Source organism: Ceratotherium simum, chromosome 18, assembly GCF_057802395.1.
Source record: "Ceratotherium simum simum isolate JZ-2026a chromosome 18, ASM5780239v1, whole genome shotgun sequence".
In the NCBI taxonomy this organism is placed as follows: Eukaryota; Metazoa; Chordata; class Mammalia; order Perissodactyla; family Rhinocerotidae; genus Ceratotherium; species Ceratotherium simum.
In genome coordinates, this window is record NC_141917.1 from 39661223 (window position 1) to 39687884 (window position 26662).

The following is a 26662-nucleotide window of genomic DNA, read 5'->3' on the forward strand; positions in this document are numbered from 1 at the left end:
TAAGATGTGTTAATCACTGCATTCCTCCATGGGGAAAGAGCCTCAGGTAACGTACCTGCCACCAGAGGATGGTGCCATGTTGGGAGCTGAGGGTTGCTGTCTGATGTTGCCAGGTTAAAAATTCAACTGGGCAAAGAAGCCAGAAGAATTTTGGTGAGAGGAAGTCCATGTTGGTGAGCCAACATGTAGCTTCAATCTCTGTCTCCATGGGTATTTTGTGCATAGGCCTTTTGAATGAGGGAGGCTAAGGAAAGAGACCAAATGACATCCCTAGGACAGGTCATCCTGTCTACCTGTTTAATGAAATCCTCCTTTCAGTGAATGGCCTCTGGTGGGCATTTAGTGAGAAACTGATACTCTTCACACCCTGTGCCACCTCTGAGATGTCCAACCAAATACTTCTCACCTGGATTTCTTAGTTTTCACTCTTCTAATCTCATTTTATCAGCCATCCAATCTATTAGCTGCTATAAATCTGTATCAACCGGAGCCTCAGGCTATCTCTTTCACATAAAGTGACCACCGGGAACATCTAAAGTTCTTCCCACTGTGAAAATTTCCCTTTACCACTGTCTTCCAAGGCCACCTCTGAGTAACGATGTAGTGCTGTTATATGTCAATTCTCTTTTGGGTACTGGAAAAAGAGCCAAAGAGACAAAGCTCTGTCTGCATGGACCTAATAGTTTAGGACACAGGTTCCCAAACTGTCTTGGTTCACAGCACCCTTAGTTTCTCGGTAATCCTTTACAGCAGCTTTAGGCCAAAAGAAATACCTAACAGTTCCATTTTGTTAAATATTTAGGTCTAAACAACTTATTTATGTCCTAACACATTATTGAAAACAATAATACACATACATTGAAAAAAATAATATTTTACTCCATTCTTTAATGACCACAATTAATTACTAATGGGAAGTGTGCAGCTGTCGGGTACTGCTCAACCATTGTAATTCCATTGGAACACACTACTCTCATTTATTATTCCATATTGATTTTTTCATGGTACTTGCTTTTCTTTATCACTGTCACCACCACCAAAAACCCAGCTTTGTAAAGCTATGACGCCACCTAAAAGAATGTAATGTGATCCAGCATTAAAACTAAACCTCCTCAAATTAGCAGTTTATGTGGCTTCTGAAATATATCAAGTATCATGACGTTTCCCTCAAATATTTACGATATCCCACAGTGCCCCCGTGAGCTCACTGTGGTGCCCCAGGACACCTTGGTGAAAAGTTTAAGAACCAGAGACCTAGGGAGATATGACAAATAAATATATAAACTTTTATGACTTTATAAACGATCTAAAAAAATCAGGATGAAATGGTAGAAGGGAGTGCAATTTAAAATAGAGTATTCAAGGGAGATTTGACAGTAGTGAAACCGGATCAGAGTGAAGGGAAGCAACAGAGGGCACAGCACTCCACACAGAGAGAACAGGAAGACAAAGGTTGTGAGGAAATGAGGGAGGAGCACAGCTCACATACTTGAACGTCAGGGAAACAAGTATAGCTGAAGTCAAATGAGTAAGGGGGAAATAGAATAGATGAGGTTAGAAATTTTCCAAGGAGGGTTAGATTGTTTAAGGCCAGGTGCCTGCAGGGAATCTAGATTTTGTCCTGAGTGAGATAGGAACTATTAGATTATTCTGAGGAGAAGAATGACATGATCTAACAACAACAACAACAACAAATCATTCTGGCCAAATATAGTACAGAAAGTGTGTCTGTTTCATTCACTAACATATGTCAAGAACCTAGAAGAGTGTTTGGACTATAGGAGATGTTCAATAAATACTCGTTGAATGAATGAATGAATGAATGAATGAATGATTTACGTGTAAGAACAAATTGAAAGAGAGACAAGAGTGGAAGAAGGAAAAATATTTAGGAGGTTACTGCAGGAGTACAGGAGCTAACAACGGCTTGGTGTAGGGTAGAGTTGGAGAAAGTGGTAAAAAGTTATCAAGTTTTGGATGTATTTTAAAGGCTGACTTAGAAGATTTACTAACGGATTGGACAAAAATTGTGAAAGAAAAATAGAAATCAAGGATGGTAAAGATAGCGAGAAGAGCAGTTTGGAAGGGGAATCAAGAATTTAATTTCGGACATACTAAGTTTAGACGGCCATTAGATATCCAATTGGAGATGTTGAGTTGTTAATATATTTATATATTTATAAATGTAGTCATATATTATGACTACTCATATACAATTATTCTCATATATACAAAAACTCAGAGTAGAGGTCAGGCTGGAGATGTACATCTACGATTTGTCATTATATACATGGTATATAAAGTCATGGGGTATTACTGTCATGGAACCTCAAGTTCTCAGTTGCTAGCGTATTGTTTATATACTTTCATGTTTGTATTTATTCATGTATGTATTTATGTAGGTTTGTGAGCGCTTCTTTAAGGGAGCTTTTTAAAAGATGCATATATTTTTAAGAAATATGTATGAGTGCCTTCCAGAATGGTTTTGCATTTGTTTCCGCCAAGCACCTGAGAGGCATCATTAGCTAAAGACAAATTTTTTGTTGTTGCTAACTTTTCATCTGGGGTATTAGACCAAGTGAGAAGTATAAATTTGAATCCTAAATCTATGGAAAGTACAGGCCTAGAGTTTTGAATTCTCAAATCCACTATGCCAGAGAACAGAGCTTTTATCGTGTCTCTTGGGTGCACAGTCCTCAGGCCCCAAGTTTAAGCAGGGTTATCATTTAAACTACTTACTTACCCAATGGTAAGGCCTTGTTCCTTATTCATTTTGTCATTAAAACTGGAACCTATAGACTAATGGGAGATAAGAAACTTCCACATACTAAGGGCGATCATGGTTACTTCAGTGGCTTCCCATGGGTTCTCTCATTTTTTTCCCTTGCCAACATAGTTTTGCATTAGTATTTGTTACATTTTATGATTTGTATTTTTGTTTATATTAGTTTTAGTATATCTCATTCAACATCAACATTCTAACACCTTAAGTGAATATATTTTAACGTGTTAGTGTTTTATCTTACTAGTACTGGGAGTGTTTCTTCATATTCTCACTCTTTTATCATGTTAATTCAAGTGTTTGTCAAGACACATTTAGTATTCAAGTTTTTATTCTTTTTCTCAAGAATATTTTGAGCACGTTATTTTTTCAGTTCTGGATAATTTTTTGCAAATGTTTTGGGTTCTGGTTCTTTCTTCTTCCTTTTTCCCTGAAGTAAAGTGTAGATCTTAACTCGCCTTTAGTCAACATATTTTTTGAGCCAAACCACTGTGATACTTCTGTACCAAGCCCTGGGAGTACACCAGTGAACAAGATGACAGAACCCCTTCCCACACGGACCCGATAGTCTACTGGTTCTCTGTTTTCTCTGTCTTCCATACCTTTTGTCTTTCCTCCTCATTTTTTTTTAAATTTTATTGTGGTAAAAAACATATAACATGGGATGTACCCTCAATAATTTTTAAGTGTACAGTGAAATGTTGTTAACTATAAGCACAATGTTGTACAATAGATCTCTAGAACTTTTTCATCTTGCATGATTAATCTCCAGACCCATTGAACAGCAACTTTCCATTTCTCCCTCCCTCCTGCCCCTGACAATTATCATTCTACTTTCTTTTTCTAAGGATTTGACTACTTTGGATACTTCAGAGAGACAGAATCATGCAATATTTGTCCTTTTGTGATTAGCTTATTTCACTTAGCATAATATAGTTGAAGTTCATCCACATTGTTGCAAATGGCAGGATTTCCTTCTTTTTTAAGGCTGAATAATATTCCTCTGTGTGTATGTGTGTGTGTGTGTGTGTGTGTGTGTGTATCACGTTTTCTTTATCCATTCATCCATCCCTGGATATTTACATTGTTTCCACCTCTTGGCTATTGTTAATAATGCTGCAATGAATTTGGGAATGCAATATCTCTTTGAGATCCTGATTTTAATTCTTTTGGACAAATATTCAGAAGCGAGATTTCTGGATCATATAGTAGTTCTATTTTTTATTTTTTGAAGAACTTTCACATTGTTTTCCATAACAGCTACACCATTTTACATTACTACCAACAGTGCACAAGTGTTCCAATTTCTCCACATTCTTGCCAACACTTGTTATTTCCTCATTTTTTAATAATAGCCATCTTAACAGGTGTAAGTGATATCTCATTATGATTTTGATTTGTATTTCCTTGATGATTAGTGATATCAAGTATCTTTTCATATGCTTCTTGGCCATTAGTAGGTCTTCTTTGCAGGAATGTCTATTCAAGTCCTTTGCCCATTTTTCAATTGAGTTATTTGTTTTTTACCATTGAGGTGTAGGAATTCCTAATATGTTTTTGATATTAACCCCTTATTAGATTTATGGTTTACAAATATTATCTTCCATTCCATAGTTTGCCTTTTCACTGTATTGATTGTTTCCTTTGCTGGGCAAAGGCTTTTTAGTTTGATGTTGTCCTGTTTCTCTGTTTTTGCTTTTTTGCCTACGCTTTTGGTGTCATATCCAAGAAATCTTTGCCAAAACCAATGTCATGAAGGTTTTCCCCTATGATTTATTCTAGGAGTTTGATAGTTTCAAGTCTTATGTTTATGTCTTTAATTTATTTTGAGTTGATTTTTGTTTATAGTGTAAGATAAGGATCTAATTTCATCCTTTTGCATGTGGATATCCAGCTTCCCACCACCATTTGTTGAAGAGACTATCCTTTCGTTCCCCACTGTGTAGTCCATGAACACTTGTCAAAGATCAAGTTTGTGTGGTTTTATTTCTGGGCTCTCTATTCTATTCTATTAGTCTACATGTCTGTTTTAATGCCAATACCATACTCTTTTGATCACTGTAGCTTTGTAATGTGTTTTAAAATCAGGAAGTGTGAGGCCTCCGGCTTTGCTATTCTTTCTCAAGATTGGTTTGGCTATTCAAGATCCTTTGTGGTTCCATATGAATTTTAGAATTGATTTTTTATTTCTATAAAGAATGCCATTGGGATTTTGATAGAGATTGCATTGAATGTGTACATTATTTTGGATAATATGGACATGTTAACAATATTAATTCTTCTAATCCATGAACACCAGATGTCTTTCCATTTATTTGTGTCTTTTTTAAATTTCTTTCATCAGTGATCTGTGGTTTTCAATGTACAGGACTTTCACCTCCTTGGTTAAGTTTATTATTAATTATTTTATTTTTTTGGTACTATTGTGAATAGGATTATTTTCTTAATTTCCTTTTCAGTTGTTCATTGTTAGTGTATACAAATGCAACTGATTTTAGTATGTTGATATTATATCCTGAAACTTTGGTGAATTCATTTATTAGTTCTAGTTTATTCACATTTTTGTCAAATCGTTAGGGTTTTCTACATATAAAATCATATGATCTGTGAACAGAGACCATTTGACTTCTTCCTTTCCAGTTTGGATGCCTTTAATTTCTTTTTCTTGTCTAATTGTTCTAGCTAGTCCCTCCAATACCACGTTAAATAGAAGGGGTGACAGTAGGTATCCTTGCCTTATTTTTGATCTTAGAGGAAAAGCTTTCAGTTTTCCCACCACTGAGTATGATGTCGTCTGTGGTTTTTTTGCACACATGGCTTTTATTATGTTGAGGTAATTTCCTTCTATTCTTATATTATTGAGTGTTTGTTTTTTGTTTTTTGTTTTTTCTTTATCATGAAAGGCTCTTGAATTTCGTCAAATGCTTTATCAGCATCTATGGAGACGGCTGTGTGATTTTTTTGTCTTTTATTCTGTCAGTGTTGTGCATTACATTGATTTTCACATGTTGAATCATCCTTGCATCCCAGGAATATATCCCACCTGGTCATGGTGCATGATCCTTTTAAAGTGCTGTTGTATTTGGTTTGCTAGTATTATATTGAGATTTTTTTCATCTATATTCATCAGGGATATTGGCCTGTTTCCTTTTTTTGTAGTGCCTTTTTATGGCTTTGGTATCATGGTTTTGCTGGCTCATAAAATGAGTTTGGAAGTGTTTCCTTCTCTTCAGTTTTTTGGAAGAGTTTGGGAAGGACTGACATTCATTGATCTTTGAACATTTGATAGAATTTATCAGTGAAGTGATCTGGTTCTGGGCTTTTCTTTCTTGGCATGTTTTTGGTTACTAATTCAATCTTCTTACTAGTTATAGGTCTGTTCAGATTTTCTATTTCTTCACGATTCAGTCTTTGTAGATTGTATATTTCTAGTAATTTATCCTTTTCTTCTAGATTATCCAATTTTTGGCATATAATTGTTAATAGTAGTCTCTTAAACTCCTTTTAATTTTGTGGCATCAGTTTTAATGTCTCTTCTTTTATTTCTAATTTTATTTATTTGAGGCTTCTGTTTTTTCTTAGTTAACCTAGCTAAAGGTTTGTCAATTTTGTTGATCTTTTCAAAAAAGCAACTCTTAGCTTAACTTTTTTTATGTTCTTTTTCTATTCTCTATTTCACTTCTTTCTGCTCTAATCCTAAACATTTCCTTCCTTCCACTTTTTTTCTAGTTTGTTGACGTACAAAGTTAGGCTGTTTATTTGAGATCTTTCTTCTTCTCTAATGTTGGTGTGTTTCCTTATAAATTCCCTGTTAGTATTCCTTTTGCTTCATCCCATAACTTTTGGTATGTTGTGTTTTAATTTCCATTTGTCTCAAGATATTTTCTAATTTCCCTTTTGACTTCTTGATTGACCCATTGGTTGCTCAAGATTGTGTTGTTTAATTTCCATGTTTGTGAATTTTCCAATTTTCCTTCAGCTGTTAATTTCTAGTTTCATTCCATTGTGGTCAGAAAATATACTTGATATGATTTTGATCTTCTTAAATGTAAGATTTGTTTTATGACCCAACATGCAACCTATACTGGAGAATATTCCGTGTGTACTTGAGAAGAATGTATTTTGCTGCTGTTGGGTGGAATATTCTGAATATTTCTGTTAGGTCCATTTATTCTATAATGTTGTTCAAGTCCTCTATTTACTTATTGATCTTTTGTCTTGATGTTTATCCATTACCAAAGTGGTTTATTGAAATCTTCTACTATTATTGTGATGCTGCCTGTTTCTCCCATCAGTTTTGTCAATGTTTGTTTCATATATTTAGATGTTCTGATGTGCATATATAATTGCTATATCTTCCTGGTGAATTGATCCTTTTATCATTATGTAATGTCATTTCTTGTCTATTTTGACAGTTTTGACTTAAAGTCTATTTTGTATGATATAAGTGTGACCACCCTGCTCTCTTTTGGTTACCATTTCCCTGGAATATCTTTGTCCATCCTTTCATTTCCAGCCTATGCATGTCCTTAAATCTAAAGTGAGTCTCTTATAGGCAACATATACTTGGATCTTTTTAGAAAAATCTGTTCAGCTACTCTATGTCTTTTGATTTTGGAGTCTAATCCATTTGCATTTAAAATAATTATTGATAAGGAAGAACTTACTATTACCATTTTGTTAATTGTTTCCTGTCTGTCTTGTAGCTTTTTAGTCCCTCTTTTCCTTTCTTACTGTCTTCCTTTGTGTTTTGTTGATTTTTTGTAGTGACATGCTTTGATTCCTTTCTCACTTTGTATATCTTCTATAGATATATTTTATATATCTGTATATTTTCTTTGCCATTACCATGGGACTTACATAAAGCACCTTATAGTTTTAATAATCTCTTTTCAGCTCACAAATAACTTATCTTTAATCATGTACAAATACTCTACACTTTTTCATCCACCCAACACTTTATGTTATTGAAGTCACAAATTATATCTTTTCATATTGTGTATCCATGAACATATTTTAGTTATAGTTATTTTTTATACTTTTAACTTCTATATGAGAATTAAAAGTGATTTTTGCACCACCATTATAGTATTACAGTTTTCTGTATTTGTCCATACATTTACCTTTACCAGCCAGCTTGATACTTTCATATGATTTTGTGTTTCTGTTTAGCATCTATTCATTTCAGCTTGAAAGACTCCTTTTAGCATTTCTTGTAAGGCAAGTCTAGTGGTGATAAACTCCCTCAGCTTTCATTTACCTGAGAAAGTCTTTATTTCTCTTTTATTTTTGAAGGGTAGTTTTGACAGATGTAGTATTCTTTTTTGGCAGGGGTTTTTTTTTTCAGCACTTTGAATATATCATCCCACTCTCTTTGGGCCTGCAAAGTTTCTGCTGAGAAATCTACTAATAGTCTTATGGTGATTCTTTGTACTTGGTGAGTCACTTTTCTCTTGCTGCCTATAAAATTCTCTTAATCTTGGATTTTTGACAATTTTATTATAATGTCTCGGTGTGGATTGGCATTGGAGTTTTATGACTCTAAAAACAAGCATGGTGACATGTATGTGTGTGTATATGTGAGAGTTTTCATGAGAGCAAATTGGATAGGCGTTGGTATAGAGCTGGGTATACATGTGGGCTGAAGGCAAAGTTTATTTAGTTTTTATCAGTGTAATAAAATAGAAAATTATTTTAATTCAAACATTCATCATCAAAACCATCCAATCTCTCCTGTGGTTTTGGGTACGATGCCCTTTTCTATGCTGTCGAGCTCATCATCTAAATATCCATTTCTTTTGTGGGGGAGCGGTGAGGAAGATTGGCCGAGCTAACATCTGTGCCAGTCTCCCTCTATTTTGTATGTGGAATGCCACCACAGCATGGCTTGATGAGTGGTGTGTAGGTCTGCACCTGAAATCCAAACTCACGAACCCTGGGCCGCTGAAGTGGAGCATGTGAACTTAATCACTACGCCACCGGGCCAGCCCCAAAATATCCATATCTTTTAATCAGATAATTATTTTTTTACCCAACCTTTACAACAGAATTTGATACTCTTCAAAACTATATGCTGTGTAGGTTGGTATCCCACTGAAATACTATTTAGCTCTACAATATAATGCATCTGGAAGAACATTTCATGCAGGTGATTGTAATAATTAATACTTTCTACTTATTTAAGGAAAATAATGAGCCAGCCCTGATGGACTAGTGGTTAAAGTTCAGCACACTGCTTCGGCAGCCTGGTTTGGTTCCCTGGCATGGAACCACACCATTCATCTGTCAGTAGCCATGCTGTGGTGGTGGCTCACATAGAAGAACTAGAAGGACTTACAACTAGAATATACAACTATGTACTGGGGCTTTGGGGAGGAGAAAAAAAGACGAGAAAAATAACTATTCAATGCCACAGTAAGTATCTACTACCATGCAACTTTCTGGCCCAGGGTACATTTTGATCTTGTCTTCCTAAACACAATTGTAGAGTGCCCTGGCCTTTCAGTATCCAGGACCTCTGTCTTACTTTGGCTGTCCACTACAGCAGTATCAGAGATCTCCCTTTAGAGAAAAAAAATACAAACCAATCCAAGATGCTGTGCCGTGAGTTTTATAGTAACCATAAAAATTTCTTAAAAATAAATATAGCAAGTAAATTCAGATAATGAAAATGCATTTGAGATAATTGATTTGAGAACTTGTACAGCCCAAACCTGACATTTCCATTCCCATCTTCATTTTGCTTTTAAGGAGATTTCCATTCCTTGACATGTTTATTATTTTGATGCTGAGCCAGTTTTCTCAAAGCATTTTCACTCCAAGGATCCTAAACCAAGCAAATAAATATTATTCTATTTAAAATATTCTTAGCTTTGCTTAGAAAACTGGTATACTGACAAGTCAGTGATTGTTTACACACTGAATCTCTTATCAGAAACCTGCCACCTTCATTTGTAAACTTAAAACTATAATTCCAAGCTCGTCAATAGAAAGACAAATTTCAACTTATGAAGAGGTGACTGGTTTTTTCTGCCCTCCACATGTCCCCCTACGTAGATTGTCCTTTAGGTGCTAACTTTGGAGAAGTGAGGTTTGATTTTATTAAGAGTGTAACAAGAAGTGACATTCAAAATATTTAACCACAGTATAGTAGGGGCACAAAACCATCTAAAAGGACCATTGGCCATAGAGTTGGAGCCCAGCTCTGGCCTCCAATTTTGTCAGATATCATCCCTTTCTATGCTGGATTGTGGGAGGTATGGGGGTGGGGGCAGTCAGGGTATCAGGATTACTCAGGGATTTCAAGATAGCAATTATTTATCAACTGGTGTGGAAATATGGCCATACTTGAACTATTAGTGAGTCAGCGTGCACCAACTAACTAGCAACTAAAACAGCATTTGTTCTCCTGCATCTTCATGGACTTACTAGCCTTAGTTGCAAAACTCAGTCCCTTCACAGGACTGCAGAGGGAAATCAAGCACAAGCACATTGTACATTTATTAAAGATTTGTAAGTCACAAGAAGGGGTCACATCTCTTAGCATATAATATTTATTTGAAAGAATCTCCATAGGGCTCCACTCAGGGCTCTCAAACCTGCCTCCAGCCAAAGAATCCTCCTTATTTTCCTACTCACTTGTTCCACGTGACTTCAAAGGTAATAGAGAGGATTATCTTTTTCCTGAATATTCTCCTCTTCCCAATAAATCAGGCTTTCTCAACCTTGGCACTATTGACATGTTGGAACACATAACACTTTGTTATGGAAAAAGTATGTGTGTGTTGGGGCGAGGGGGGGGGGTGTCTCTTATGCGTTGCAGAATATTTAACAGAATCCCTGGCCTCTACCCACCAGTTTCCAGTATCATCCCGCCTCCCAAGGTGTGACAACCAAAAATGTCTCCAAACATTGCTAAATGTCCTCTAAGGGGAAAAATTGCTCCCATGGAGAAAAAGCGCTCTACATCTGTTACTTATTTCTTACTTAGAGCAATTTAAAAGTTCTATTCTAGCATCTTTAAACTTCCGCACATACATCCATGTGTAGCTCAGAAAACAAAGGACACTTCCTTCTAAGAGGGAAGTGAAAGGAATTCTATTCTGTTGTTGTTGTCAGCCAGAGGATTTCCTTAGAACCAGACAAACACCTTGACTATGAAGGGTGTTCATTGAGACTGTGGACTTCCTTATTCCAGGTAGCTTATATTTTGTGTGTTTGCTATGTTGAAAAGATGTTCAAAGATAAAACACAATCTATTATTGTGTTGTATAAAATCTTTGTTCTGACAAGGTCTAAATTAAAATCAATCGTACATGTAATACTATAGTCTAGAATCTTTCTCCGTGGTTTGCAAAATCCTCAGGAGTGAGATAAGTTGGGTTAGCCTGTCATTTGAGGGCTACTTTTGGTCCATCTGCTTAGATATTCTTACTTCCTTGTTTAATAATCTTTGACCCTTGTTGATCTGTTATTTATATTCCTCTCTTTATCCAGGTCATATGTAAGTGTCATTAATTGTGAAGCTTAGAACTAATTCTAAGGTCTTATATATTTTCCAAATAAGCCCAGATTGTATAAGAAATTCCTCTCAAACCATGTCCTACTTTTGTATAGTAAGTTATCTTTGCATTATAATTTGTTTCAGTAAAATTCTTTTTTAGCCAAATCGTATTTTCTAAGAAAAAACTTTCAACAGAAACAATCCAATTACTGACAACCTTATCAAGTGGATAAAATTTGTATTTGGTTTTCTGGGCCTCTGACAATCACAGAAATTAAGATTTGTGGAGATTACATAATTTGTTCATTATTCCATGATTAATTAAGCTATCAGAAACATTATTTTAACAATTGTTTACAGAACTTGATTTCATAAGGGAACTCAATAGATTACATTTTATAATTTTTAAAAGTAGGATGCAAATTCACAATAAGTAAATTTATGAAAAATTGAGATATATATTAGGCTTTATACTCCAAGTACTTCAAATCATTGCCTGTAACAGTAAATAGAAATTCTACTTCTAGAAAAAATACAGAAATATGAATTATGAAATTACTAGCTAAAATCTTTTATTAATTAATTTTCAATAGTTTGTTAGTACATACAGTTAAAATGCTTGATACCAGAACCACATAATTGTCACCAATAAATAGTCCCCACTTAAAATAACATATAAATTTTATGTTGCTGGTTTTCATGACAATGTCAAGGTAGAAATATGTTTCCAACCTCAAAAGCATGCAAAAAAATACTCTGGAATATTTTGTTACATCACACTTTCTTTTTATCTATATATAAATATGGATTTATGTTCTGTCATTAATCTTTGTGAGATCCAACCTAACCAATGAAAACTCTAGAAACATTCATTGCCAGAATTCTATCTCTTATTAGGAACTCAATTAAAGAAATATAATTTCGATAAAGTTCTTTTATTCCCCAGACTATTCCATAGAATAGAATTGAAAGCACTGATAAAAACTCTGTAGAAGCATCACCAGTGATATTATTCCTCCTGTTATGTTTTTAACTCTCAACTTTTTTTTTTGTTGGCAAAGCTAGAGAATAAAACGTTTCTAATTTAAATCAATCTCTTTTAATGTAAATTCTTTCCCTATGGAGAATTCTAATTGGGAAATGTAGTGGAAATAGCACTAATGATAAGCGTTTCTTTCCAATAAAACCTAACTATAAAAAATGCTGATGAGAGTACAGCCAAATATTTTCAAGTAACAAAAGTTGATTTTGATAAACAAGTAAAAAGAAACATTTTTAAACAAAAGTGAGTTTAATTTAATCATTTTTAGCAGATTTGTCTTTATTTTTGGCTAGCTATGTTACCCCATGAAAGGCTTTTTTCTGCTTTAATGCTGATGGATTTTCCACAAACTGGTGAAATATCGTCCCCTACTGTTCAATTCTGATAAATTGGTTATAAGGAAACTGTTTCAGCCTATCAAATCGTGGCTACCCCTGAGACCTCTGTGTGTATGCTAGATTGCAAAGAATAGAGTTCCTTCTGTAGTTCTAACCACACAGCCATTAAGCTCTCTATGTTCAATTAATTCAGTAGAGGCATTTTCTAATTGAGTGAATTGCTGACATTTTAGACAATTTTAACTATAAAACTAAGAAAGAATATATATTATTTTACCTATCCTTCTTAGTATGAAGGAATATAGTACCATATTTATTTAATAAACAAGTGCATTATTCCATTTAAAATATTATATTCCCATGCATGATTACTTTAGTAAACTGTATACTTATACAACTGGATTTTCTCTCAACAAAGCTTAGCACTCATAGATTATTTTGTCATCCATTAGACAATATAAAGTATTTTTTAATTTAAAAATCAGAAGGCATCATTTATTTGTAATATAAGCAACTCTTCCATTCTAACTGCCTGCAATTTGATGCATTTTTGTCAAAGAAGATAATTTTTTTTAAATACACACTTATATATTTAAAAGCCATTTATTCTCATTTTTACCCATATTTGAATACTATTATTGTGTGTTTGGGGAGGTTGGACTTACAGTTATCCAGGGGGCTTTTATACTTGCAACCTAAAGACAAATATCTGAAGCAATTTTGTCTGTTTGAATTTATATTAAATTGTAAAACTTAACAAAAGAAACCATTTTGAAGTAACACCTACAGAGGGTTAAGGGGTTTGTCCCCTCGCAGTTACTAAATTACCACACTTCTCTTTTACCAGTCTTTTAAACACTTAGCTGTAAGAAAAGAAAAGAGAACATACTTTGAACTGATTTATTTTTAAGCAAAACACCTTTAAAATCAAAGATAATTTCCTTTCCATTTCTGCTTTGACTAACCAAAAGGGCAATAAAGTGCTTTTACCTTATCTAAAAGTTGACATCTCAGTCACTATTGGAGCTATGAGTGACTATGGTCATAAGTAGCAGAGACAGAAATCCAAAATACAAAGCCATGGGTGTCAGTTTATAGTCTTTTGCTCATATAAGGAAGAACATTAAGAGTTCAACTGAGAGCATTTTTTAAATCTAACAATGTTATCGTATGGAAAAAGGAGCAAATAGCAATCTCTATAGGAAGATAAATAGTGGTTAAATGAGTATAAAAATTTATAGATACATCAACCCAAATCTCATAGACTAGTTATATATCTCATTTTCCTTTTGTTGTTATAAATTCCACAAAGATCAATATGGCCTAGAAAACTGTCATCACTGATGCAGGACCAGAATCTTCTGCAGTGTTGGATGATATGCTTAGCTCCTTAAGAATAATCTTCCAAACATCAGCTCTACTCCCCATGTCCACCTCTCTGTTTGGGGCTAAGTCATTGTTTACTTTCTGCCAAACATAACATATCTACATTGAAAAGATATTTCCTCTTAGTTTTAGAACATGGGCTTTCACAAAAACATATGTACAAGGATATCCATTGGAGCATTTCAATTAATGAAGAAACTGAAATAGACTGTGGTTCACCCAGAGGGAAATGGTTAGATAAATCCTGGAACACACATGAAATGAAACATATGGGCAATTCCTAGTGCAAGGTGCTGCATGAATTATTTGCTCAATATATACTTGTCAAATTAGAAAATTGATTTTTAAGAATACAGGTAGAAGAATATGAGGTTCATTACATTTGTGAACATATTTTCTATCCACATATAGAATAAAATTCTGTAGAAAGTCTTTTTTTTCCTGACATCTTTGCTACCCTGACTACTCCATCAAGAGAAAGGATAGCGGGAAAAAACACATTAACTCAAGAAGCATAGAAAAATATAATAACAAACCAAAATTACACAGAGGACTCCATTAGAATTTAAGCACCCCTAGAAAGCTAGCACTTTAATTTTAAGTTATAATTTGAAATTTATATGTTCATACATCTTATAGAGATACATTGAGGTTTTGCCCAAATTCTACATTAAACTTAATTAAAATATATATATATATGTATATATGTATATATATACATATATATATATATACGGAGAGAGAGAGAGAGAGGAGAGAGAGAGAGAGGAGAGAGAGAGAGAGAGATAGTCAATCCCTAAAAGATAAAAAAAATTGAGACCAGAGTTCTTAGAAGCCTCTTACTCTAATATTAACTAAAGGGTTAACAGTACATCTTTCAACACAAACTTCCTTCTCTTTCACTCAGGACTAGTTTATCCCCAGAATGAGTCAAGTCAGTGAAATGAGTGTATACAATGGAGAATTTTGAGGCTTAGGCTGCCACTTTGTTATTTAAAGTAAGCTATGTTCTAATAAATTATTGTCAAGTTCAAAAAGAACTGTATTTATTTCTTTGTGACCTTTAGTCAAACTGTGCATAATGCTGTTTCCTGTACAAGAACCACCTGTACAGATAAGCTTTGATATATGTTCATGATCATTTGGCAAAATATTATTCAACTTGATTTTCAAAGCCCTGTTGTATTTTCCTCATCTTATGGATAGGGACTATGTTTGCAATACTGTTTAAAGTAAAGGCCTAAACAAGATTCTAACAAGAGGCATATTCTATCTTTGTAAAAGGTACATTAAATCGAGTGTGCTACATATATTTTAACAAATGTGGTTATCTGTCTGGTGGTCAGTGGTTAAGACTCGAAGCTCTCACTGCCACTGGTTCGTTTCCTGGTCAGAGAACCACACTACTCGACTGTTGATTGTCATACTGTGGTGGCTGTGTCTTGCTGTGATGCTGAAAGCTATGCCACTGATATGTCCAATACCAGCAGGGTCACCCATGGTGGGCAGGTTTCAGTGGGGCTTCCAGACTAGACAGACTAGGAAGAAGGATGTGGCCACCCACTTCCAAAAAAGTCGGCCATGAAGACCCTATGAAGAGCAGTGGAACATTGTCTGATACAGCACCGGAAGGTGAGAGGATGGTGCAAAAAGATGAGGCAGGGTTCTGCTCTGCTGTACACAGGGTCACTAGGAGTCACAATCAACTCCATGGCACTAACAACAACAACAAAATCATCTTACTCAGGAAAGTAAAGGATGGAAAACAGATATAGTAACTAACTCAATTATTATTATCAAATGTACTGCAAAGTCCCCCATAAATTCATTATATTTGCAAGGACTGTGTCTTTTATGTACATCATATTATGTTAGGTAACCTGATCCATTTGATTCAGTTGGGAGGAATAGGACACAAATAGTCAGAGTTGTAAATTGATCATCTTAATAGCCTGTTATTTTACACAAAGACACTATTCTTCAGCCACAGATTCTAGCTCAGGTAAAGCATGTGGCCTGTGTAGGCCTTTTATTACGTGGGAGTCCAGGAAAGAGTGTTGATAATTTATCATGGCTTATCATTACTATTAAAAAGAAAAGAAACCTGCTGCATCCTTCACTGCATAGTCCTCCATAATAAGGAGCCTTCCAACTTCTTCAATATCATCTTGTGTTTCAATTCCTTCAACATGTCACCAAAGAATCTTTTGAGACTTCCTGCTGTTCCCTCTGCCCACAGTGTTGTCCCCAAGCTCTTCACTCAGCTGGCTCCTTCTCTTCTCCCAGATAAAGGACATGCCCTCTCTGGTGCTGACCATGCCAAGTAATCTCTCATCCATCCATACCCCCCACCCTCTAATACTCTATTTCATCACACACTGTTTGCTTTGTATCACTCTCCAAAATCTATAATTTACCCGTTTCTCTTGTATTTCCTTATTTATTATCTGTCTCCTCCACTTGAACATAAGCTTTCCATTGTATCTCTGGGTTCTATCATGATGTCTGGCAAACAATAACTACTCAACTAATATAAGAAGCAAATTGCTCATTGTATTTAATACAGAGGAACATATAATGCATATAAAGGAACTGCATTAAGTAATTCTATTGAGTACTATTCATAACCAGGGATTCTAGAAGGGAACTGTGGGGAAAAAAGAATATTTTCATCCAGATGAATGGACATTTGCACTATAGCCATAAATATGCCAGCAAGGGTAAAGTGACGGAGATTCAGTTGGATCCAGTGATGTTAATGAAACAGCACTAAAGAGAGGTAGAGTGACCCGGCATTAATAATCAGGACAGACATTGTGAGGAAGTGAGTTTGAATCTCATATTTGAATTGGGGTGTAAAGGATTCCTACAGCTCAGCAGAGACACATAGTGTGCCTGAGGTCTTAAAGTGAAAAGTAACACTTCAAAATAAAAAGATAAGATAAAGTCTCAATTTAATTAATATCTGGATTAGGCTACTGCCTGAAAGAGATCCTCAGGATTAGTTCTCAGAAATGGTAGGCCATGGCTTTCAAAGTTGGCAGTAAGTCTTAGTGTTTTATATGGCAACATTAGGCACTGTGAAATTTCCATAAAGTCTTAACTTTGTAAATATGTGCTGTTTCCCCAGAACCCTAAAATATGAGCATGAACCCATGGGAAGAGCATGCTCAGTGAAGCTAGGTAGGACCACACAAAAAAGGCAAGAGAAAAGGTGATGAGATAAGGCAAAAGACAAATCACATGATTAAGATGCTTTCAACAACGGCCCCCTAAGTAAATTACACAATTACGGAGAAACAACTCAACTACGTAGTTCGGCAGTCTTCTGTCTCAAACTGATCCCCACAGTGTAGAACAACGCTGATAATTCAGAGCTCACAATTTTGCACTGCTTTTCTCTAAAATTGGGGCTTTTCACCCACCCTTGAGGGAGGAGAGTAAATTTATTTTCTTCTGTGAAAGTACCAGAGAAACAGATGTAAACAGATTCAAAATTTCAAAATATAATTTTCTTCACTTTGTAAAATGACTGTACCCTGAGATAAAAACATAGACTCTTCCTTTGGATTTCTTCTACTTTGAAAGAGTTGTGCCTAATCTGGAACACATAAATGCATGTATGGGTGTACATCGTCTTTTTGATATGGGAAATTGTATCTTTCTTCTGTTTATTTCCTTATTCTCTCTTGACTCCAGTAAAATTCCACATATAGAAATGCATCTGCTGTAGGCTTTTTTAGTCACATTTAAAGTTCCTACTTATAATTCCTTCTAGCTTCTCTGAGGATGATTTAAAAAGTAATAAGTAATATTTTTCGATCAATCAGAAAATGTTTTTGTTACTGTTATTACTATTATCTGTTCTTTTCATATATGTGTGGCATCAAAACAAGTAGATAAAACACAAATTCCTTTATTTAAGTGCTAGTTAGGAACAGAGGCACTGGATTCTGACTTAACCTCTCTGTGCCTGTTTGCTCATTATAAAATAGGGGGAATAATAGTGTCTACTTCGTAAGGTTGTTGTGAGGATTAAATGACAATCTTTGTAAAATAGTTAAATAGTGCCTGCCACATAGTAAGCACCCTGTAAATATTATATATTACACACTTATGAAGATTAACTTTAAAGAAGGTTGAAAATTAATTTGACTCTTCTTTACACAATTTCTGAGATGCCATTTTGCTTGGAATTGGGTGGAAATAGAATAAGATTCACAGAAACTTGCTCACGTCAACAATCAGTAGATTTCACCTACATGGTTAGATTCTGAATTGGCACTATTCTGCGTCTTCTGGTTCTCAGTTCTCTCTAAATGTGATCAAAGTTTTTCTTTGTCACTTAGCATACTACTGAACATCAAACAGATTAGTTTTTGACCCAGTGTGTATGCTGAAAATCTTCAACTTTATGAACGACTTCTCCTAATGCCGTCCACTGTAGTCTTCTTCAGCCTGCTAATTGACAGAGGCTATAGAACAGTCCACTTATATTGATATTTCTTTCCCTTGATGTGATTCAGTGGAAGTTTCTCAATAACTCTGAGTACTCATGATGCCTCTAACTCGGGAACTAAAGGAACCTTCCAAAGGCCTTCTTAGATTACATACAAAATAACTTTGTATTCTCACTTTTCTTTTCATTGAAGTTACCTTGTATTTTCCACACTGCGCTTTGTTTTCTGAAACCTACAAAAATGTGTTGCTCCTCTGGTAAGCTACACATATTGCTATTTAGATCCATTCTCAAGGAATCTCCAGAAATCAGAGATAAGAAAGATCCAAATAGAATTTTTTCCCACAGTATCTCTCCATATTGCTACTCAATTTCCTAAACAGTGTCTTCCCTTGATTTTAAGATGAAGAAATGAAATTCAGTATTTTATGATGTCTATCACAGAGCTAAAGTAGTGAATTCTTCTCCATTCCAATTAAAATGCTGATGTTAGTACTGGTACTACTACTACAACTACTTATAAGAACTAACATTTATTAATTATTTATTATGTTAAACATTTTATATGTAGAAACGTATTTAATCCTCATTGCATACCTCTAAGGTATGATTATTTTTGTACTTAATTTACATATGAGAAACCAAGGAACAGAAAAATTAAGTAACTAACTCATGATCACAGAGCAAATAAGTAGAGAGCCAGAATTTGAATCCAGGAAGTTTGCATCCAGAGCCCAGACTATGATTCACTTTACTGATAGAATATTATAATAATACACAGTAACATAACAGTTTTAGAGGCAAGGTGACCATTCACTGAACTAAATGATCTATGGGTTCCCGGTGTCGGGGAAGAGGGAGAATCACCCCCACTTTCCCTTAAGTTTCTTATGGCTGGCCAAATAATTAAAAAGGCAGGTTAGCAGGAGAACATAAAACAAAGTTTAATAACATGTATACATGGGAGAAATTCAGAAAATAAAAATTGAGCAACTCATCATTCTGACTAAGGTGCTCACTTAAGTATATTCAGCTACAGATAAAGAGGGTGTTGGGGTAGTGGTTTGGGATTTCAGAGGGGAAGAAGACAATTCACATGGAGATAGAAATGCAAGTGTTTGTCTGACAACCTTCACTGGGCCACCTAGAGAATATGGCCTGAGAGACAGAATTTTTGATAAGATGGGCTTGTTGGTGCCTTTCTTATTGCACCTATTTTACATTATACTACAGCCATCATATGATAGTGGCTCCTTCCTGGAACAGGGCTTCTATGCTAAATTCTTTAGGCAGTTTGGGAGGGGAAACTCAAATGTTCTTCCTGAGTCTTCTGAACCTTTATTGTCTTCAGCTGAAAATAATCCGCATACCAGAGTGGCACATCTTGGGGCAACCTGCCCTGAACACCATCACCAGTTTCTCAGCAGTGAAATCAAAGATAGAATTACGATGTCAAAGTCGGGATTACCCTTCCTGGAGGATACTCTCTTTACGTGTTTACTAGTATCATTTTGGCATCTGCACGTCTTGTATTATGTAAAATTCAATTAGAAAATAAAAATAAAAAAATAATAATTTAGTTACATTAAAATGTAAAATAATTAGGAAACTAAAATATTCAAAACGTTGTTCTCTTCCCTCCTAAAATGACCCATATTGTCTTGGGTTATGGCAACCATATATCATGGTGCCTAAATTAATCAAGAGCATAGATTGAGCTGATGTTTTCTGGATAAAAATGTAGATGTTGATCGATATTGAGTATCTCAATCATAGACACCCACATCCATGGTGCTTTAAAAGTTTCATCCAGTCAGGGTCAGCCCAGTGGCACAAGCGGTTAAGTGCACACACTCCACTGCAGCAGCCCAGGGTTCGCCAGTTCAGATCCCAGGCACGCGTCGACGCACCGTTTGTTAGGCCATGCTGTGGCGGCGTCCCATATAAAGTGGAGGAGGATTGGCATGGATGTTAGCCCAGGGCCAATCTTCCTCACCATAAAAAAAAAAGAAGTTTCATCCACTCTATCAGTGTTTATTAATTAGTAGAGAACACCTTAGTTGAACTATACTGTTCCTCTATATTCTCAACATTCTTGTTGTACATTCATCTATTTACTTTCTAGAGCTGGAATTGAGAGGTTTAAATTGTTGGTTTACCCAATTTAAGAGGTTGATATAAATGACAAATTACACTGTAGCCCTATAATTGACTGAAGTTCTAAAATTGACAATAATGAAAAATGGTAAGAATATAAGTCTGACTCTGACACACTAAGTACAATTCATAAATGTGTGGAATAAAGTCCTCTGCATTTACCCTTGGGAAATAGTCAACCCAACCTCCATAATATGAGTGCCAGAGAGAATTTCACCATGATACAGTAGTGCTGCTTATTTCAGAGCAAAGAATAAAAATTTAGAGTGAAATTACACTGTAAACATTTAGAAATTCAACCAGCTGCCTAGTTATAATGTTCTTTATTTTTTGTTTGTTTGTTTGTTTTTTGTCTGTTTTGCTTTGTTTTTTTTGAGGAAGATTGGCCATGAGCTAACAACTGTGGCCAATCTTCCTCTTTTTCTTTTTTCTCCCCAACACCCCAGTTCACAGTTGTATATCCTAGTTGTAGGTCCTTTTAGTTCCTCTATGTGGGGATGCCACCTCAGCTTGGCTTGATGAGCAGTGAGTAGATCCATGCCCAGGACCTGAACCAGCAAAGTCCAGGCCACCGAAGCAGAACTCGCAAACTTAACCACTATGCCACCTGGCCAGCCCCTGATAATGCTCTTTATTGATCCAGCCATGCAATAGGATTTCTTTTGGGGCTTCACACACACAAAGACATATGAAACTCTATTCCAGATCTACTAGCTCTTGAATGTCCCATTTCTCTGAAAATAACACCAGAAAATTATTAAAAGCTCTATAAGAGATTAGGACGCATGTCCTGAATCGAGATCTCATACTCTTAGTTCTAGAAGATGCACTCTAAACAAAAGCCTGCATGCTCCAGATTTGGTGTATCTTTATAGGTTTGGGTTCCACCAGCTTATACTCATGAAGTTGGTTATTTCATCATAAACCTACTACCTTCAGTCTGGATTCATGACACCATATGTGAAGTGGTTTCTTGGTTATATTCTCATGGTCCAAACAGCCGGACTTTTTTACAGGCAAAGTCCACCTAACCACCTCTGCATCATTTCCCTTTTAAGAATACCTTACTTCTCCAGGGTTTGGATTTGAGAAAAAACAATGCTCTTAATAAATCTATAAACTCAAATATAAGTGAAAAATTTGTTGTATGTTTGAAATAATCCTTAATAAGTCTCGGCTTTAATGTTTTCTATTTCAGTCCTAAAACTTATACTCAGTTCCTCGTTGATTCATATTTTAACTATCTTTTTTAAAATCTTGGTTATCTCGTTTCCTTGACAACAGGAGACGAGAGCAGCAATTTAAGGGACAAGAAAAAGGGTTGGTTAATGTCAAAGAGTCTATGAGAAGAGGTGGAATTTGACACATAGAAGAATGATACCCTGGATTTAAAGGATGCAGAAGAAAAAAACTAAAGGTAAACACCAATTCTAATAATATAGAGTATAATTAAGTTCATAATGACTCCAAGTCAACAAGAAAAGATTAACTTAACTTTAATATTTTCCACAAAAGAAGACAGAGACTTAAGGAAATTTTAGAAAGAACCTTTGAAAAATGATATTTCAAAGCCGTCATTCTTAAAGGAGAAATTTAGTGGTATAAATAGTTCTCATGTATAGGACAAGTTATGTACTAATGAAGTGAACTTATGAAGTATTTTACTTAAATACTTCATACCTTCACAGCCATGCTCTAAGAGATTCATTTGGATTTTCTTTCACAAATATTTGTTGAGCCCTATTATGTGTCAGACTTTGGATTAGGTATTGAAGTGGCCAAGGTGAACACAACATCCTAAAGGGGAGTAAGATATTAACCAAATAAACACAAATAGAGTAACATTGCAACTACGGTAAATGCCACCAAAGAAAGGTATTTTGTGCTCTAAGACTGTTTGATAAAGAGCATCAGCTCCATCAGGAAAGTAGGAAAGTCTTCCTTGAGAAACCAACTACGCATGGTAATAGGAAGTGGAGGGAAAGATTTGGAGGGATGGGGTGGGGGCAGGTACAGAGAAGAGCATTCCAGCCAGTCCAAGGGCTTATGGTTAGAGGGCACAGGAAAACAAGGAAGAGACATCAGCAAGAGTTGAATTACACTAAAAGAAAAATCAATAGAATATAAAGCTTAAAAGCATATATAATTAAATTGTCTAACAAAAATATCAAAGAACTAAACTCAGTGTTAGTATACCCCTGGGAATTGAACAGCCTTGATCATTTCACTTTTTTTGATGAAACCACTTTAAATCTAAATATATGCAAATCTTGAACAGAGACCAGTTTTTAATCCTATGAATTAGGACCCCATCCTAACATTTTTAGAACTATAAATCCAGTAGCCTACATGATGTTTCCTACTGGACAACTCAAGCCCCTCAAACTCAATATGTCCAAAATTTATCTTGTAAACATATACCAGCCAAATAGCACACCCTTTCATTTTTCTTTCTCAGTAAATCGTACTATCATTTTATCTAGTTTATTCAAGCCAGAAAACTAGCTATTACTGTTTGTATATAGTCTCTGAGAAGTTGAATGAAATTATCCTACAAAGATATTTTACTTATGTTGTACTATAGGTACCCCATTTGTGGACAAAAAATAAAGTGGTGGCAAATGATAGTTAAAGGAATGTAATGTATATTGATTAAAAAACATAAAACAGGGGCCGGCCCGGCAGCATAATTGTTAAGTTCGCACACTCTCCTTTGGCAGCCCACGGTTCACAGGTTAGGATCCCAGGTGTGGACCTACACACCACTTATCAAGCCATGCTGTGGCAGGTGCCCCATATACAAAATAGAAGAAAATGGGCACGGATCTTATCCCAGGGCCAATCTTCCTCGGCAAAAAGAGGAGGATTGGCAATAGACGTTAGCTCAGAGCTAATCTTCCTCACCAACACAAAACAAAACAAAACAAAACAAACATAAAACAGTGACATATCTCAGGGTCTCAATCTTTACTTATATCAAAATTCTAACATATAGGAAAATAATATTTATTTTTTATGTGTACTGTCATCTTCTTCATGAGATCATGGTTAAGGGGGCATGGGAACTACATATTTCATTCAGATTGAAATTTAGTTTCATCTAAAAACTTAAATCCTGCCTTTAATTTTATCTCATTCTCTCTAGGGAAAAAAAAAAGTCTGTTAACTGTCATAGATTTCTAAATCTTTTGCCTTTTCCTCTTTTCCTTTTTAAGATGGAATCTGGATGTAGGTTGGAGGGATATAGATTACTCAATCTCTTATTACAGAGAAAGATTCACAGCCTCCTGGCTCCTAGAGTGGATGGACAAAGTCTGTTATTCATCTGAGTGTTGCCTGGCTGATGGTTTCCTGCAAGTCTGTTTTTGGTACATACCATGGATGTGTCAGTCTAGGCTTGGGTTCAGTACAATGGCATGCCCTCATATAAGCTTCTTCACTTTGGCCTTCACTCGTGCTCAAGATAGTTCTTGGATCTCCTCTGACTCACTCTGGCCCTGGCACATGTGGTGTACTCTGCAGACTTCACCCCCACTTCAGTGCTCCCTCTAACAAGCTTCCAACACAGTCTCTCAGCCGCTTCAGGGCTCTGTCTCAACAATCCCTTGGGCTTGATGGGGAAGAGGAATCCAGAGCAACTCAATATTGATAAATCAAAGAACCTCATTGTCTGTATATGTTCTGGCTCCTCACTTTCTGGGCTTTCTCGCAGAATCCCTATAGACAGCAGGGCAGGAATGAGATGGGCTTTTGTTTTAGTGATACTTCCTTTCTGATTTATCCTCCTTATTTCCAACTTCAACGTCATGGTTCAATCATACCAACAACAGGGATAATGTTCTCTACACTGCTGGAGAATTCTAAGGCTTCATACTCAAGGCTTGACCCTCAATAAACTAAAAGAAAAGATAATGGAGTCTGGAAATCTCTTAATACATTGGCCCAGCTTACAGGAATTCTGCCTTGCTGCATAAATCTATTTTGCATGTCAGAGGTTGAAAATCTATATCTTCTTACTCCTTGTATTTTTCCTGTAACAAAACTCTCTTCTCCTTCCCTTACCCGTGCTGCAGTCCAAGTAGAAGAATGCGTACCTCATTGCCTATTTGTTCTCACATCCATTCCTTCCTCTTTTTCTGCAAACAGTTTCCCAAGCCCCCTTGCCAATTTTGGCTAAATTCAGTCAAATGGAAGCATTGGTAGGAGACTAGAGAGCAGAAGGCTGGAAAAATCCAGGGTATTTCTCCCTCTCTTTCCCTGTTTTGGGAGACATTTTCTTTGGCATCTCCTTCTCCTCCTTCCATTAATAGTCCTTGCTATGATTCTAGCTCTTACCAGACACTCCAGGCTTCTAGATTAAGATAATACCGTCTCCAGGTAGACTTGTTGTGGTGATCATTTCGTAATGTATATAAATGTCAAATCACTATGTTGTACACCTGAAATTAACATAATATTGTATGTCAACCATACTTCAATAAAAAAATAAAAATTGAAAAAAAAGAGATAAAGAGGCGACTTCTGTGTAACGATGACAATGACTGCGGTGACTTTTCAGATGAGGATGATTGTGAAAATGATCCCCGGCCCCCATGCCATGAGAAAGCAGTAGAAGAATCCGAGCTGGCACGGACAGCAGGCTACGGGACCAACATCTTAGGGATGGATCCCCTAAGCTCACCTTTTGACAACAAGTACTACAATGGACTCTGTGACCGAGTTCGGGATGGAAACACCTTGACGTACTACCGCAAACCCTGGAACGTGGCTACTCTGACCTATGAAACCAAAGCAGATAAAAATTTTAGAACCCAACATTATGAAGAACAGATTCAAGCATTCAGAAGTATCATTGAAGAGAGGAAATCACATTTTAAAGCAGATTTAACACTAAAATTTACACCTACTGAAGCAAAACAGTCTAAAAGTAAACCTAAAGAATCTTCTAATGGAGGAGACTCCAAAAATTATACAATCTTTCAATTTGCATACTCCAAAAATGAAATTTACCAACTATTCTCATCATATTCTTCTCAGAAGGAAAAAATGTTTCTGCATGTGAAAGGAGTCATTCAGCTGGGAAAATTTTCCATGAGAAGTCGGGATGTCGTTCTGACAACAACTTTCCTGGATGATATAAAAGCTCTGCCAAGTGCCTATGAAAAGGGAGAATATTTTGCATTTTTGGAAACCTATGGAACCCACTACAGTATCTCTGGGTCTCTAGGAGATCTCTATGAACTAATATATGTTTTGGATAAAGCTTCCATGGACAGGAAAGGCATTGAACTAAGGGATGTACAGAGATGCCTCGGGTTTAATCTGGACTTATCTCTGAAAGCTGGAATTGAAATCAAGGGAAAGATTGATAAAAGTGATTGCTTAAAGAGGCATAAGGAGGAAATTGTAAACATCACCCGTGATAGCCTCATAGATGATGTTATTTCACTCATAAGAGGAGGAACCAGAAAATATGCATTTGAACTGAAAGAGAAGCTTCTCAAAGGAGCCAAGACAATTGATGTGACTGATTTTGTAAATTGGGCCTCTTCCTTGAACGATGCCCCAGTGCTTATAAGTCAAAGAGTAAGGAATGTTTATTTTCAAATAGAAGACTTTGTCATTTTCTTGTTAAATGTCACTGTTGCTTCAGATGAACAGTTAACTTCATCTGAAAGAGACGTGAGCATCCCGATGCACTCCCATCTCATCCTTGGAAAAAGCATGACATAGAAGAAAAATCAACCTGGGCTGAGTTTGAGTCTCTTCCCCTCAGTGAATGTGCAACATTTTCTGACTTCTGCAACACTAAATTCTCCAGTGCTCCATGTTTATTTTGAGAATTTAATAAGATTGCTTGTACAGAGCCTATAGCACAGATGACACAAAATAGGTGCCTGGGAATTGTTAGTCCCCCCCATCCGTCCCTGGTTGTCCCTTGCCTTCAGGTGGCATCACACTACCACTTCCAACACAGAAGAGTCGGATTTACAGG

At 35.8% G+C, this 26662-nt stretch overlaps 1 long non-coding RNA gene and 1 pseudogene across 1 annotated transcript in view; one reads left to right on the forward strand and one right to left on the reverse strand.

Annotated features, from left to right (window-relative positions):
- The window catches only part of LOC147914624 (complement component C9 pseudogene), a 33622-nt pseudogene extending 7222 nt beyond the window's left edge, over positions 1 to 26400 (forward strand).
- LOC147914623 (uncharacterized) overlaps positions 1 to 26662 on the reverse strand; it is a 110295-nt gene that overhangs the window by 50302 nt on the left and 33331 nt on the right. The gene's annotated exons all lie outside the window — the stretch shown is intronic.